Genomic DNA, 16,224 nt, shown 5'->3' with positions numbered 1-16,224 from the left:
TTCTGAAGTAATCTTCTGGTATACTATACCAGGCTTCTTTCAGCACTTCCCAACATTCTTCTTTAGATGTAGGTTGTCTTTTATTCCTTTCTCTGTCCAGGTGATCCCATACTGCCTCTATAATATTCAGGTCTGGACTCTGTGAAGGCCAGTCCATGACTGTCAGTGTTTTATCAGCTGTTTTCCTTGCTAAATATGATTTCACTGCATTAGCAGTGTGCTTGAGATCGTTATCATGCTGAAAAAATGAAACCATTCCCAATCAGGCAGTTTCCAGAAGGAATGGCATGATGAATTAAAACCTGTCTGTACTTTTCAGCATTCATGATCCCATCAATACGGACAAGATCGCCAACACCACTGGCAGAAATGCAGCCCCAAACGAGGACAGACCCTACACCATGTTTCACTGAAGGCCACAAGCACTCATTCGTCCATCTCTCTCCAACTCTTCTTCTCACATATTGTCGACGATTGGACCCAAACATTTCAAACTTGGATTCACCACTCCATAATACTCTTTTCCACTGATCCTCATTCCAATCTTTGTGAGCTTTAGCATATCTTAGCCTTTTCACCCTGTTCCCCTACCGCAAAAGTGGTTTCTTGGCTGCTACCCTTCCACGAAGACCATTCCTGATCAAGCTTCTTCAGACTGTAGAAGGGTCAACTTGGCATCCCGATGCAGCTGCCAGATGCTGAGCCAGGTCCCTGCTGGACTTCCTCCGGTCTCTCAAAGAAGAAACAATGAGGAACTTCTCATCAGACTTTGAAAGTTTTCTTGGCCTTCCAGTCCTTTTAGGACCAGGTGCCTGCTGTTACTCTAGTGTAACGGGAGGTCACACTAAATACTTGCCACTTTAGCCTATGGAAACATTTTTTTCTGATATTTTTTTCTGTTGTTGAATACTGCATACAAATTTCCTGTATTTTCTGGTTGCATTCTAATGAAGAGACTGAGAAATAATTCTATATGGTCATTATACCATTGCTAAAACAACAAATCTAATGGTGGCCTAAGACTTCTGCACAGTACTGTATATTGGACCCAAGTTCTTTTAAAAGTCTCACATTGTTGTTAAAAATCCCAGGACAAAGGCAGTGGGTTTTTACCATCAAGGACAAGTTGTGTCTTTAAAAAAAACACAACCCTTTTTATTCATTTTTTTTTATCTTTATAAATGAAATAACCAGTACCAACAACCAAGTCATTATCTACAGTTTCCAACAATACAGTATTCTTAGGAGGACACAGCAATAACAAAAAAGGAAAAGGGGGGGCAGAAGAAGGAAAAGGAAGAAGAAAGCAAGCAAGAAAAAGAAAATATAAAAAGGTACTTAAAGGGATTAAATTTAAACTGCATTACACACAAACTTCAAATACCATTCTACTTAAAAGTTATACCTATAACACTGCCAATATTACAATTCAGTACAGCACAGATAATCAACCTTACATTTCAATATCATATCATCAGTCTTATAGCAAGGGAGCAAGCCTACAATTCATTTCCAATAACTACATATTGCCCTTCAGTTAACATATAATAGTAAAGCTTAACAATTTAACCAGCCAAAAATATTACTAATCAAAGTCTCATAATAATGGTAGTAATAATAATAAAAAGGAAGGAAATTAAAAAGGATAAGTGATAATAATAACTTTATGCTATCTATATTTTAGATAGTGTCATTTCTAAATCTATATATGAATGTATACATATCTATACACACACAAACAGGAATTTTATTATACCGTATATCATGTCTAATGTAAAAAAAGAGGAAGTAAGAATAAGAGAGAGAAAAAAGGGGGGATATATGTAAACAGTCCTCTAGACTGGTGTACTGCCCGGATCTTATAACCCAAACAAATCCGAAGAAGAATGATTATTGAAAAGTTCCCAGCTCATGAGGCTGGGGAAGATGGCTCCCATGCCTTACTTTGAACACCAGTTAGCCAAGCCTCTGCCATTTAAAATTTAAAATGATTTAAAAACTTTTTCATCTGGCCTTCAAAAAGAATGCAAAATATAGCAGGATATTTGATATGATATTGCAGACTGATTTGCCTGATTTCTCGCCTTGGTTAATTGCCTTCTTTTGTCAGTGATTTCTTTAGTGTGATCCGGAAATAGCATAACTTTATCTCATGTTGGCCCCCCAAAAAGTTCTCCCACTTCCCTTGACAAGCGCAAAATATGATTTTTTGTGGAAACTCTTGCAAATTGAACTATAACAGTATAGGCAGTCCCTTTGGTGCCATGAACTGGACCTGGAACACAGTATGCATGCTCAATATCAAGTAAATAATCAGATGGCAGAGTGAGTAGCTCATGCAGAAATTTATCCAAGAATTTAGACAGACTTATATCAGCAGGCAGATCTTTGATACCAAGGATATGCAGATTCGCTGTACAAGTATATGCCTCCAGTTGGGAAATTCTTGCAGACAGGATATTATGGGAGGCATGCATAGCCATCTCTTGTGCAGACACTGGTCTTGGAGAACATTAACCTTCAATTCCATCTTTTGCAAAGAACTATTAATTAAATCCACAGCCTCTTGAAGTTTAGTAATAGAATCTTGGATTGTATCCAGCCTCTTAGCCTGTTCTGCTAATTGAGAAGACTCTTTATCAAAGCCAGCAACTCCTGTACATCTCCGGCATCTCTAGGAACCTTTGCCAAGGGAGGGGTTGGTGGAGTTGGTGGTGGTGCCGTGGCTTTTTTCCTTCCCCTTGATGCTGCCATCCTCCTCTTCCGCAAAGAAAGCAAGTAAGTCTAATTACAAACACACAGTCACTTCAACAGATTTTGCAGGTCCTCAGATATTGTTTGTATTTTTAATTCATAAATGCTTTTGGAGCTCATAAGCCCTGAAGTCTCCTAATCACATAGGAGTTTCAAAACAGCTTTGAATAGATGACGCTCCGGAAAACTGACCTTAGAGTCCAGCTCTTCTGCTGCTCCGCAAAAGGAGTTGTTCTTCCAAGATCTTATCCAGATGGTACTCTAGCTTCCCCTTTTAATTCCAGGGGAAGATGAAAACGTTTTTCAACCTTTTAAAAGCTGTTTGAGGAGGCGACCTGCGGAGCCTCCACAGAATGCTTGCCAGGGCAACATGGCTCCCACTGGAAGTCCTTCTTCAACAAGTTCAGTGTCTTTTGAAGACACTGAGTTACAGTTGGGGCACTGGAATAATACCACTTAGAAGCAATCAAGATTTTTGTGACCGTCAGCAAATTTTGGACTGACTCTAGGTTTTCAGGATTGAACTGAATAGAATAACCAGTGACATGACCAAAAATGACCAATTTCTTTGCTGCCTCCTTTTCCACTAGGGATGTCAGTTCCCGTAAAATACGGCCCGTGTTGGATTCACCAGATTTCCACGGCAACCCTGATCTGGCTTGCATTTGTGAGCTGAGCTGTGGGTTTTCCCAGAAATCCAGGAACGTTTCCAGATTCTTTTAAAACGTGTGTAAATAGAAATTTGCACAAATTGCAGCTGCAACTGATGCAAATGTCTACTTAGGCACATAAAAAAAGATGGGAAGTCCACCAGCTTGCCCAACCCACTATGGACTGAGTCGAGCCAGCTGGCAGAAGTTGGAATGGTGTCCAGGGGCTGGGCAAATGAAAACTCATTGAGCTCCACCCTCCAATCAGATTCCTCCAATATCCCTACCTTATACTGCATCAGAATGTTGATCCACCTAACCTAGGGATGGGTGAGGATTTCATTTCAGTTTGGTTTTTATAACAATTTACCAAAATTTGCCAAGTTCTCCATATTCAGGACAAAAAGATCTTAATAAATAGATATAGATATTTAAAAAAACATGTATGAGAAACCAAATCTGATAGCTCAGTCCATCCAGTGCTCAACTCCTAGATGTCTGGGTTTGAATCCTTGTGTATTCAACCATATTAGTTCTTAATTAGAGTTGCCACCTCTTTTTTTCTGACCAGTTCTTCATCTTTAACAGATATATGGCAGGCTGGTACACCATGGCCCTCTTCATGGTGGAAGTAGCTGAACCTATAGAATTTGGCTGCAGCAGATGGGTGAGAATTTAAGTTCAGTTCATTTTTATAAGAATTTACAAGAAAAATCACAAAGTTCTTCAAATCTGGAAGGGAAAGAACTTTTGATTTTAAAAAGCTGAATGTGTGAGAAAAGGTAACGGACATTCTCCCATCCTTAATTTATTATTAAATAAATTGTATTGTCGACAATGACTGTATTGTTGACAATGACTGGCAGCTGCTCTACAGTGTTTCAGGAAGGATGTGTGTGTGTGTGTGTGTGTGTGTGTGTGAGAGAGAGAGAGAGAGAGAGAGAGAGAATGAACCCTACCTGGAGATGCCTGGGATTGAACTTGGGGTCTTCTGCATCATGCCAAGCATGTGATCTAACACTGAGCCACAGCTCCATCCTTCATCACATCACTAGCCCACCATGTATGTATAAAATCTGCCCCAGTCTTGCAGTTAGGGATGTCAGAGAATTTCTCCACGAATCTCGGGGAGGCCAAATGCCAGCGCATTCGGCCCCCCGAAATTGGTGGCGAAACGGTCTGCTCCCCCGCCCCCCTGGGACGGGACTTACCTTGGGCAAATGTCCCTGGCGGTGGTGGCTCCGGCGGTGGTTTGGCGGTGGTTTGGCGGCGGCCTTGGCCACGGCCAGTCTTCCGACCGGCTGCCACCGCTGCCATTTCTAAGTAAAAAAACCAAACAAACAAGCAAATGTGATAGGCTACGTAAAGATTTACATAGCCTATCACAGCTAGATTTTTAAAAAACACCGTGATAGGCTACGTAAATGTTTACGTAGCCTATCACGGCTGACTTTGAAAAAAAAAAAAAAGTGCGTACGCAAATGGCGGCGCCCATGGGCGCTGCCATTTGCGTTCCTTATTTTGGCATGTGTAGTTTACATAAACATTTACGTAGACTACGGCGAAAATAAGGGCAACACAAATAGTGTTGCCCTTATTTTCGCCGTAGTCTACGTAAATGTTTACGTAGACTACACATGCCAAAATAAGGAACGCAAATGGCGGCACCCATGGGCGCCGCCATTTGCATACGTGCTTTTTTTAAAAAAAGTCAGCCGTGATAGGCTACGTAAACATTTATGTAGCCTATCACGGCTGATTGCAGGGACGCAAACGGCAGCAGCTGCGGCCACCGCCATTTGCATCCCAGCAGGAGACGTTTCGCGGCCGGAGGGATGGGGCGCCTCCCCCCCGGCCAGAATTTTGGCAGGGAGGGACGGGGCGCCTCCCCCCCAGCCAGAATTTCGGCGTGGAGGGACTGGGCGCCTCCCCCCCGGCCAGAATTTCGGGGGGAGGGACGGAGCGCCTCCCCCCCACCACGAAGCAAGCTTTGGGATCAAGTAAGTGACTTTCATCCATCCCTACTTGCAGTATTTCCAACAACTGTCATGGCTGTCAGCATAGATCTTTGCAAAACACATATATATTTGTGTCTGGAAATGTCTAGGGCATCTTTCCACCATTAATATCAAAGGAGGTTAACAAGGGAGGAAAGAGCAGCATAAAAACAATAATTAAAACTTGAAACTCCATCATATTCAATCACACAGCTATAAAGTGTAGCAAGGAACACCCCCTGAGAGCAGGTTACAAAGTATACTAAGAGTGATATTAAGGACAGAATTACAATACTTTATAATGTATTGTTAGCTGCCCTGAGAGCTCTACAGGGCTCATAAATTTTAAAATGAATAAATAGATATAGCAGCCTTGCCATAGAAGGGACATCATTTAAGAGGGTTGAGGGACGTCTTTCTGCCTCTCCCTCTTGTCTTTCAGACAACATATGGTTATTCTTCAGAAGCACCTTTGTCTCTGGCCAGCAAGCAGGCTCTACACACTATATTTGAAAAGGTCTATTAATCTCATCTTATGTTCATAGCATTATGGATGGAAGCACTTTAAAACTGATTTATGTTTTCTCTCGGCTATTGCAACATTTTGCAAGTCCCCCCCCCAAAAAAAATCAAACCTCGTAGTGCCAGCCTTGCTTGCCAAATGCTACCCCCCCATTATTGCATCCAACATGAAATGCTCAATATTTACTGAACAGGATCCTATTATTAAGATTCACCAGACTGCCCCCCCCTGGAAATTCACAGCTGGTAAGAACTGGATGATGGCATCCCAGATGCAGCTAGACAAACCTGATTTGGTATTTTCTGTAGGTCCAACATAGGAATGTCCCAAACACCCATGGAAATGTCAGTGTTTTTTTTTTAAAAAAAAAAACAATCTAACTGCATCTTTTTGCTTCTTTCAAAATTCCTCAGAAGATTTGGTCAAGGAGGACTCTCCCAGTCTGTTGTGAAATGTCATTTTAAGCACAATTCAGTAGCAGCCCAAAGAACCCATGATACTAAAGTGGGACTTAAATGAACAAGCATCACAGAACTAATGTAGTGTAGTGGCTTATGAGATCGAGCATTACATTGAGCACAAAAACATGCACATTTTTGCGATCACCATTTTGTTTTTTTTTTAATGGTGATGGCGGAGTTCAACGAGGCCTCTGGGGTGAGTGTGAGCTGCTCGCTGAGCATGGGGGGGTGGCCGAAGTGCGCTCTGGGGACTGGCGAGCAGGGGCAGGGGCTGGGCGGGCATCCGGGGGACCTGGAAAGGGGTGAGTTAGCACATCCCTACCCCCACATCAGATACAGTTATAATTGGGCAGAGGAGGTATTTTGCAAACTCAGGGGACCAGACAACAAAAAGGGGAAATAACGAATTCCGTCAGCTGTAAAGAAATTGTACAAGGAAAGTGAACTGAGCGAAGGGAGTGAACTGCATGAGCCTTTAGATATCAACTTTGCTAGGGCTGCGAGTACTCCTTGTAATTGCCATCTGGGGTTTTATAATTGAGTTTAGAACTATTTTTATCAATGCTGGAGAGAGCCTCACTCTGAGGAAGAGTCTCGCTCTGAGGAAGACTCTTGCTCTGAGGAAGGGCGACACATGGGCCGATGCTTCAGAGAAACCTATAGGAGTGCCACCAGCTGATTCCCCACCTCAAGAAATACTGTTCAGAGCTCAGCACTATTGGTGTTGGATGGATGGATGGATGGATGGATGACAGGTCCTGATCCAACAAAGCAACATGCATGCACAAGGAAGAATCATGCACAGGGGTTCCAATCCAAAATCCACACAGAGCTATTGCCCTGCTGAAGAGGCAAGCTGCTTTTCTGTTTTAAAATCTAAAATGGCAAGCGGCTCACGTGCCCAGCTACCTTCCTTGCTTCAAGGCCTGCAGCCTGTGGACTAGACATCATCACTCCCTCCTCTCCGCCTTGCCGTTCCTATCTGCTGAATGGGAATATGAGTGATCTCCCTCAGACGGTCTTGTGAAATTCCACCACAGAATAAATATTATAATAAGCACCTTGCAAATGCAAAGATGCTAGACATAAGTGATCTATACTAACAAAAGAGGATGTGTGTGTGTCTGTCCATGAGCACCATAGCACAAGACCATTAAAAGTAAGACACCTGAACCTCGGCATGCATACTAAAGGGACCCTAAGGGTGTGCACCTCTGAGTTATTTAGTTTTGAAAATATATTAATAAAATTTAATTAATTTAAATGTGTCTGTGTGGTTGAAGCTTGCAAGATCTTCAGACACCAGGGGAAGACTTTCCTATGTATGGCAGGTGGGCAACAGCAACATCTGGATGGCTGTGGAAGTGGCAGCAGGAGTGGGCAGCTTTGTGGGCAATTCACCAGCCATCCTGGCCTGCCATTCAAACTGGCTGAATTGCTCTGAATTCCATCCACAGTTTGTTCCAATTCGAGGGCATATCAGATTGCGAGGTTTGTTTGTTTTTATTGTTGCATGAAAATCTGCGCGTCTTTTTCCAAATCTACGCATCAGCTGTGTACCTCTTTAAAATCTATGGAATTCCTCTACCATCACTGAAGTGTATTTGAGGCCCACCTGGTGCCAGGTTTGGACCAATCTCTTCTGCCAGGCATTTTGCAGCATATGATAAGTTTTAATTGATCCTGCATTGTCTTATGGTTATGGTTGCTTGCTTGAGATTGCCTGTTTGAAGTTGTTTTAGATATACGTTCTCTTGTGTATATTGTCTCTCTCTGTGTGTGTTTAATGTAAAATGCCTTTTAATGCTCTGTATACTGTATTTTTAATGTTTTTAATCTTTGTAAACCACCCAGAAAGCTTTGGCTATTGGATGGTACAGAAGTGTTAGTAATAGCAGTAGTAGTAGTAGTAGTAGTAATAGGTGCACATTTTTGAAATGTACTCATTTTGAAATGTATGCATTTTTAACATTTACACATGCTGTCAAATGTGCTTTTGTTTTTTTGGTCCTCAATTCACATCGCAAACTCAGAAAGGTATGGACTTCAACTGCAGATTGTGCCGTACTCGGTGTTTGATTCGGAAAGTGCGAACTGGTAAATCCTAATAAAAATGAATTGCAATGAATATCTCATACATCCCAACTGCCATCTAAGCTCCATAGTTTACCATTGCTCATGACACATGCAACCCTGCTCTCGAAAACATTTGGAGAATTTATCTTTGCCCTGGAAAAATTTGGTGAAAAGTTCACCCCAGTTTCTTTGCCCACAAAACAGACTCTTGGAGAATCTCAAGAGGCCATTTGGCACAACTTTATTTCAGAAGGGATTTTATTTTGAAATAAAGTGAAAACCACAGGTAACCAAAAGGAAGACAGCTACATAGGACTATAACGAAAACATTCATAAAGGCGGCGGCGGGGGGGGAGAATCTAATGGATATGACCCTTGTGTGTCTGTCTGTCTGTTTGTCTACCTACCTATCTTCCTATTACATTTCTATACCGCTGAAACTCTCTGGGCAATTCGCAGCAATTACAACCATAAAACACAGCACAATAAAGCATAATAGAAACTTTTAAAAAGATTAAAAACTACAGTATAAAACCAAAGTAAAAACCAACTGCACTGTATAGATTGAAGCATGGGTTAGCTTGAGGAACAACTAGAGTAAAACAGCCTGAAGAAAAGCTCACAAACTACTAGGGTTGGTGGAGAATTTCTCCCCGAAACTTCGGAGGGCCGAGCGCCAATGTGTTCGGCCCCCCCGAACAAGTTTCGGGGAGAAATTCTCTGCCCCCCCCCACCCCCCGCACCACCCCCGGGATGGGACTTACCTTTCCTGAATGTCCCTCCCAGCGGCGGGTCCCGGAGGCGGTTCATCGGGTCTTCGTCAGGGGCGGGGGCGGCAGCCGATCTTTCGACCGGCTGCCACCGCCGCCATTCCAATAAAACTAAAAAAAAACACCCGCCCCCGTGATAGGCTACATGACGATTAATGTAGACTATCACGGCTAGATTTGCAAAGTCAGCCGTGATAGGCTACATAAATCATCACGTAGCCTATCACGGGTGACTTAAAAAAAAAAGAAGAAGCGCGTACGGCTAATGGCGGCCCCCTTAGGGAGCCGCCATTCACGTTCCTTATTTGGTCGCTGTAGTCTACGTAAAGATTACGTAGACTACGGCGACCAAATAAGGAACGCGAATGGCGGCTCCCTATGGGGGCCGCCATTTCCGTACGCGCTTTTTTTTTTTAAAGTCACCCGTGATAGGCTACATGACGATTTACGTAGCCTATCATGGCTGACTTTGCAAATCTAGCCATGATAGGCTACGTTAATCGTCACGTAGCCTATCACGGGGGCGTTGTTGTTTTTTTAACTTTTAATTTCGCGGCCGGACGAGGCGAGGCGCCTCCTCCCCGGCCTGAATTTCGGCCGGGCGAGGCAGGAAGCCTCCCCCCCAGCCTGAATTTCAGCCGGGTGAGGCGGGAAGCCTCCGCCCCCAGCCTGAACTTCGGGGGGAGAGCAGCGAAGCGCCTCCCCCCCACCGCGAAAAGCTGCGAGACCAGGTAAGTGACTCTCGTGCACCTCTACAAACTACTGAGATTTTGGATGAATCAAACCTCTCTCTCTCTCTCTCTCTCTCTCTCTGTCTCAGGACTGCTATCTGGTAAACACAAATAGGTGTGTGTGGTTTTTGTTTTTGTTTTGGCTACATTCCTTGCACATTAGAAGAGATGGGTGAACACGCACAACACACACACACACACACACGGGATGCTGGAGAAAGTTGAGGCGGACTAAAATGAGCTCAGATTTCTAAGGATCTGACCTGAGGAATCCGCTGCAGAGCAACCCCCTCAGACCATGTGGAGTCTGTGGAGTTTCAGATGATTTTTTTTTTTTTTACTTTCCTGAAATTTACTCATATAAATTTGTAAGAAAATACCTAAGTTTCCACTGAAGGAATGTTGAATGGAATGGGGGACAATACGCTAAATGTTACGTACTAAGGTAAATTATGTCAGTACTTACGTACATATTTTGAGCAAATATTTGCTCAAATATTTTGGCCACATAATGCGAAGAGAAAACTCTCTGGAAAAGACCCTGTCCCTGATACTGGGAAAGACTGAAGGCAAAAGGAGAAGGGGATGGCTGCGGATGAGATGGCTAGATAGCATCACTGATGCAATGAATATAGGGATGGCGGAGAATTTCTCCCCGAAACTTTGGGGGGCCAAGCGCCAACGTGTTCGGCCCCCCGAACAAGTTTCGGGGAGAAATCCTCCGCCCCCCCCACCCCCCGCCCCCCCCAGGACGGGACTTACCTTCCCTGAATGTCCCTCCCGGTGGCGGGTCCGGCTGGCGGTTCGTCCGGTGTTCGAGCGGGGCGGGAGCGGCAGCCAGTCTTTCGACCGGCTGCCGCCCCCGCCATTGCAATCAAAGAAAAAAAAAAACCTGTCCCCTGATAGGCTACGTGACGATTCACGTAGCCTATCACGGCTAGATTTGCAAAGTCAGCCGTGATAGGCTACGTGAATCGTCACGTAGCCTATCACGGGTGACTTTAAAAAAAAAAAAGCACGTACGCGAATGGCGGCCCCCATAGGGAGCCGCCATTCCCATTCCTTATTTGGTCGCTGTAGTCTACGTCAATCTTTATGTAGACTACGGCGATAATAAGGGCAACGCTATTTGCGTTGCCCTTATTTTCGCCGTAGTCTACGTAAACATTGACGTAGACTACAGCAACTAAATAAGGAACGCGAATGGCGGCTCCCTATGGGGGCCGCCATTCGCGTACGCGCTTTTTTTTTTTTTTAAGTCACCCGTGATAGGCTACGTGACGATTCACGTAGCCTATCACGGCTGACTTTGCAGATCTAGCCGTGATACACTACGTGAATCGTCACGTAGCCTATCAGGGGACGTGTTTGTGTTTTTTTTTTTACTTTCGTGTTCGCGGCCGGGCGAGGCGGGAAGCCTCCTCCCCAGCCTGAATTTCGGCCGGGCGAGGCGGGAAGCCTCCCCCCCCCGGCCTGAATTTCGGCCGGGCGAGGCGGGAAGCCTCCCCCCCTGGCCTGAACTTCGCGGGGGGAGCAGCGAAGCGCTCCCCCCCACCACGAAAAAGCTGCGAGAAAAGGTAAGTGACTTTCGTTCACCCCTAAATGAATATGGACTTGAGCACGCTCCGGGAGAGAGTGCAGGACAGGAAGGCCTGGCGTGCTATGGTCCATGGGGTCATGAAGAGTCGGACACGACTGAATGACTGAACAACAACTGACGTAAATACATATGTAATTATTTTTGTATTTTTCCGCATGACGGAAAAAATATTTGCATCCGTCTGTGGGCAGATGATGGAACAAAAGGCACCTGACAATCCACAAAACACAGATGGAGTGGATTTTACACAGTCCGCACATCCCTAACACACACACACACATACACACATACACACCTTCCGTGGCATAACACATTCATATCTTCTTGACTTCTAGTAATTCAAAACTTTTAAAATTATTATTCCTTCTGAGCAGAATGCTATCTCTGCCAATATTGCAGATATTGTAGAATCACTCAGATGCAATATTGTAGAATCACTCAGATGCAGCAGAAGAAATTCCCGAATAGAATACAATATTCTTTCTTAACTGCAGAGAAATCCCCCCACCCCAAGCACAGACATCTTATCTCCTCTTATCATATCCTCAAGCTACAATGCAAACGAGTGCTGGAATAACAGCTGCTGGATGGTTTGGATTAAAGTCTGCAGCTTTGTTGACAAAATGGTATGCTGGGCGAGGAAGGCCTCTTTCATTTCATGCCATTTGTGACATTCCTCTCATGAACAAAGCAGTGATTATAGAGAGACTGCAGGAGGGCTATGAAGTTCACTCGTGCTTCCTATCCTTTAAGGAGAGCTACCATGTTCAATCAAAGCTGTCGTATGTCACTCACACACAGGATGATGTCACTCAGGTTCTTCAGAGCGACGCTGGCGCAAGTGAAATGAGAACGGTTGCTGGTATGAACCTGTCATGTTACCATGAGTATGGGCAGTCAGATTTAACTGCGTTGAGGATAACATGATGAGATCTGGCAAAGCCACCGTTATGCTAGCTGGCTCATATAACAAATTATTCCTTGTTCTATGTAAAGGAACTGCCTCTTCCTTCTTAGGTTGCCACTAATATCTGTGATTGTCAGCTCCCAATACGGAAGATTGGAGCCCAAGTTCTGTGGTAGTTCCAGTCCTACTGGTAGTTTGTCAGTTTCTGACTACCATAGGCATCACAGCATTTGTGGACATTATTGGAAAAGTGCTGCTGAAGAAGGATTTACAATCTGAAATGCATTGGGCCAAGAATTGAAGAGAATTTGCTAGTAGAACCTGGAGTTTTCTCCCTCTTCTTTGTCCCACCTCCCCAAGGTCATAACTTAGTCATTTCAGATTGTTTTCACATCTTGTCAAATCCCAAGAGAGGTTTCTGCTTTGCTCAGTATGACTTTACAAATTCAACTCAAATTTTGATTTCAATTAAATACATGATTAACGGAGTTTTATTTGCCGGGCAATTTTGATGCATCATGTTTAGTGTTGCCCATAGGTCTACATACTGCCATTTCCATGCACATAATTATTCACATGACCAAGGCTATTATCTTGATCAAACATTTTCCCCTCGTGCATTTACTTATGAACGTATGATGTCTTGCGGAACTGCAGGTATCACACACAAGGAAATGCTTGAAAACAAGGTTAAATCCAATCCATTGGTACCCAGGCAAACACCTGTGGGATATTCCCTCATCTCATTAGCTTTGATTATATCCACAGAGGCAACTGGGGCATTGCAACAGATTTGTCTCAGAGTCTGTACAAATGCTGTAAAATGCAAAGCCACATACTGGGATCTCAGCGCTGAGTTGAGAAACAGAGGAAGGGAAAAAAAGAAGAAAAAAATAGCACCATTTTTTTCCCCCTACCATCAGCAGAACTGCCAACCTTTTGCACTGGGCTTTCTAATGCCTTCTGGCACCTGAGGCATTTGAACAGTTGGTGGGAAGAACCAATTCTGTGACTAAGGGAGGCTCATTTTTGATTTACAGCCCAGGCCATTGCGAAAGCTGACGATTCATTTTTATGGCCTCTCCTGTTCAAATTCATTATTTAAAATTAGCCAGAAAACCCACTGGTACAGCACAGTACCTCCAAGTAGAGTGTGTGTGTGTGTATGTGTGTGTGTGTGTGTGTATATATATATATATATATATAAAATCCTATTTCTCTTTTTTAAGTAGCTGGCAACAATCTGAGATGTGTCTTTTTTTTTCTTTTCTTTTTTCAAAATATGTCCATTAAGATAACCCAGCAAATATCCTTGAGCATGCATGCTACATTCCAGCACTAACCATGTCTTTCAGCTAATGGGCTGTTTTATTTCCATATTTAGGGGTCTGCACTTCTCATTTTATGGATTACATTGTATTGGTGGCAAGCTGAGCAAAGAGCAGCTGATAAATCATGTGGCTAGTCCTGGGATCACAGAGTGGTTTTGATTTTATATGCCTGGTTGCATCCTTTTTTTAAAAAAAAAAACAACCCTCAAATAATTAATGGCTATCCAATTCTCCCATGCCAATATATCTGGGAACCTGGGCCCCCAACATATTGAGACAAAAGTTTCCCAGAAGAGCCCTGCTCGAGACCTTCAGCTAAGCAAAATAGATAATGCTGGACTAAATAGATCACTATAAGCCAACTTCATATCTCTATATATGGATCAGTACTGTTGTTGATCTTCCTGTGCTGTAGCATGATTATATGTCCAGGGAGTCATAAAAATATGTTTGGCTCTGCTGATCTTTCCAGGAAAGACCTACTTCTCTTATGATGCATCCATTTAGGCAGCCATTTGCAGAGTGCCAACATACCATGGTGGCTATGCAACAAGTCTCTGCATCACCCTGACAAGTAATGGAAATGATCTCGTCACAATTCCACACTCCATCAGACATCTAAGGAAGGAGGACAATGGTGAGATCCGCTACATCCCTTGCCAAGGCAATGCAGAGAAACATGTTGTCAGAAACAGCTTGTGCCTGCACTGAGGAGCAGATTACACAAGGGACAGCTGAATCAGTTTATTTGCAGTCCAAGTCATTTCCACATGGGTTCACCCATGAGTCTGTTCTGTCCCTTTTACCTATTAACCTGCACTTAAAACAAAAACAAAAAACTCTGCATGAATATTTAAATTTAAATATGTATTTAAATCATTATTTTAAATTCCCTTTCTCTCAAACCACACATTTCTAAACACATTTTCCCCAAAATATGCATTTTAAATGTGTCTCGACACATTTTATTTATTTATTATGTTTTTACTCTGCCCAATAACCAAAGTTTTCTGGGTGAATTAAAACAAACAAACAAACAAACAAAGATTTTGGGAACTGCATTGGGGCATTAAAAAAGTGCAAAAGCCAGTGGAAAACTAAGTTGTAATCTGCACATTAGTTCAGGAAGTTCAAGCTTATAATTAGGGATGGATGAATCTGTCAGTTTTGCTTTCTCCTGCATTCAAATATTTTAAATCTCAAGCTCTTTCTGTATGAAGGGATTTGCATTTTTTCATATATTTAAACAAATGGACTAAAATGAAATTCCTATCTGCACCAGCCAAATTTAATAGTTACAGCTTTTTCCACCATGCAGATGGCCATGTTGTACCTGCTTGCCATGTAGCAGTTAAAGATTTGAACTAATGAAAAATTCCCACAATTTAATCAAGATGAGACTTAGGAGGAGGAGGGCCTGATGAATAGGAAGAGGACCTGTTGAAGACTTGGGAGGAAGACTTAGGAGGAGGACTTAGGCAGACTTAGGAGGAAGACATGTTGAAGACTAAGGCGGAAGAGGACCTGTTGAAGAGGAAGAGGGCATGTTGGGAACTGCTGGCCCCAGGATCAGGGAGCTTCCTCAACTCAGCTACTTCTTCCAGATAAGTCTACATTTGGAGGTGCCACCAATGGGGAGGGTACTGGTGGTGACTTTGCCTGGAGCCCCATCAAGCCTGGAGACAATCCTAACCAAAATGTTAACAAGCCCAGGCTGGTGCCTGACCAGAAAGACTTTCCCAGCCTTGTCTGGCTATAAAACGGTGCCAGTTCCTCTAAGACGGTGTTCGGGTAACTTGTCCATACTCTAGCTCCAGGGCTGCTCTCCATTGTCCCGGACTCATTCCAGTCCTGGGCTGGTACTTGTGGTACCACTCTTGTTCCATCATACATCTTTGTCTAAGCCGTCACCTAGAGCAGACGGTGGAAACCCAGATGCTGCATGACAACACATATTCCAGATTAGGGCCAGCTTGATGCTCTGCGCAGGACTGGAGCAACAGGTCCATTTGTAAAGCCATTCAGTTGCTTCCTAGCTATCGGTTGTGTCACAAGTCACAACACCTTCTGCTCAGCAGATCCTGATGCTCTAGCCTGACTGTTTGGCTGTCCAGTTCCCCTGTTGCTCCAGTATATCTTACCTTGGGCCTATTATTGCCTTGATGGACAGCTTTCACATACTACAACAAGGAATCTGACCACACCACTACAAAAAGGAAGGAATTAGGGATAGGCAAACACACAATGTTTGAACTTGTTGAGGTTGTCCTAATTCCTCCTCAAAGCTTTTTTTCTGCTGGATGTTATGAGCAGGGAGAGATAGAAACCTTTAGATTGCCACTAAAGTTGGGAAGACTTCATATACAGTATGCTGCAATTTCTCTCCCTTCATTTGCAATGGAAAACAACTACAGCTGGGTGAGA

General features: G+C 43.5%; 1 long non-coding RNA gene across 1 annotated transcript in view; it reads right to left on the bottom strand.

Annotated features, from left to right (window-relative positions):
• Positions 1 to 869: 869 nt before the first annotated feature.
• The window catches only part of LOC146336750 (uncharacterized), a 510,408-nt gene continuing 495,053 nt past the window's right edge, over positions 870 to 16,224 (bottom strand). Inside the window, exons 4-5 of the long non-coding RNA XR_014785598.1 lie at positions 4,616 to 4,723; positions 870 to 2,760 (exon numbers count right to left, since the gene is read on the bottom strand). This is a non-coding gene — a long non-coding RNA (uncharacterized LOC146336750). The remainder of the gene's footprint in view (positions 2,761 to 4,615; positions 4,724 to 16,224) is intronic.

This window comes from Heloderma suspectum, chromosome 12 (assembly GCF_057233095.1).
Source record: "Heloderma suspectum isolate Gila_16-S chromosome 12, 16-S_ref, whole genome shotgun sequence".
NCBI lineage: Eukaryota > Metazoa > Chordata > Lepidosauria > Squamata > Helodermatidae > Heloderma > Heloderma suspectum.
Note: the sequence above shows the minus strand (reverse complement) of the source record. Positions and strands in the feature narration are given on the sequence as shown.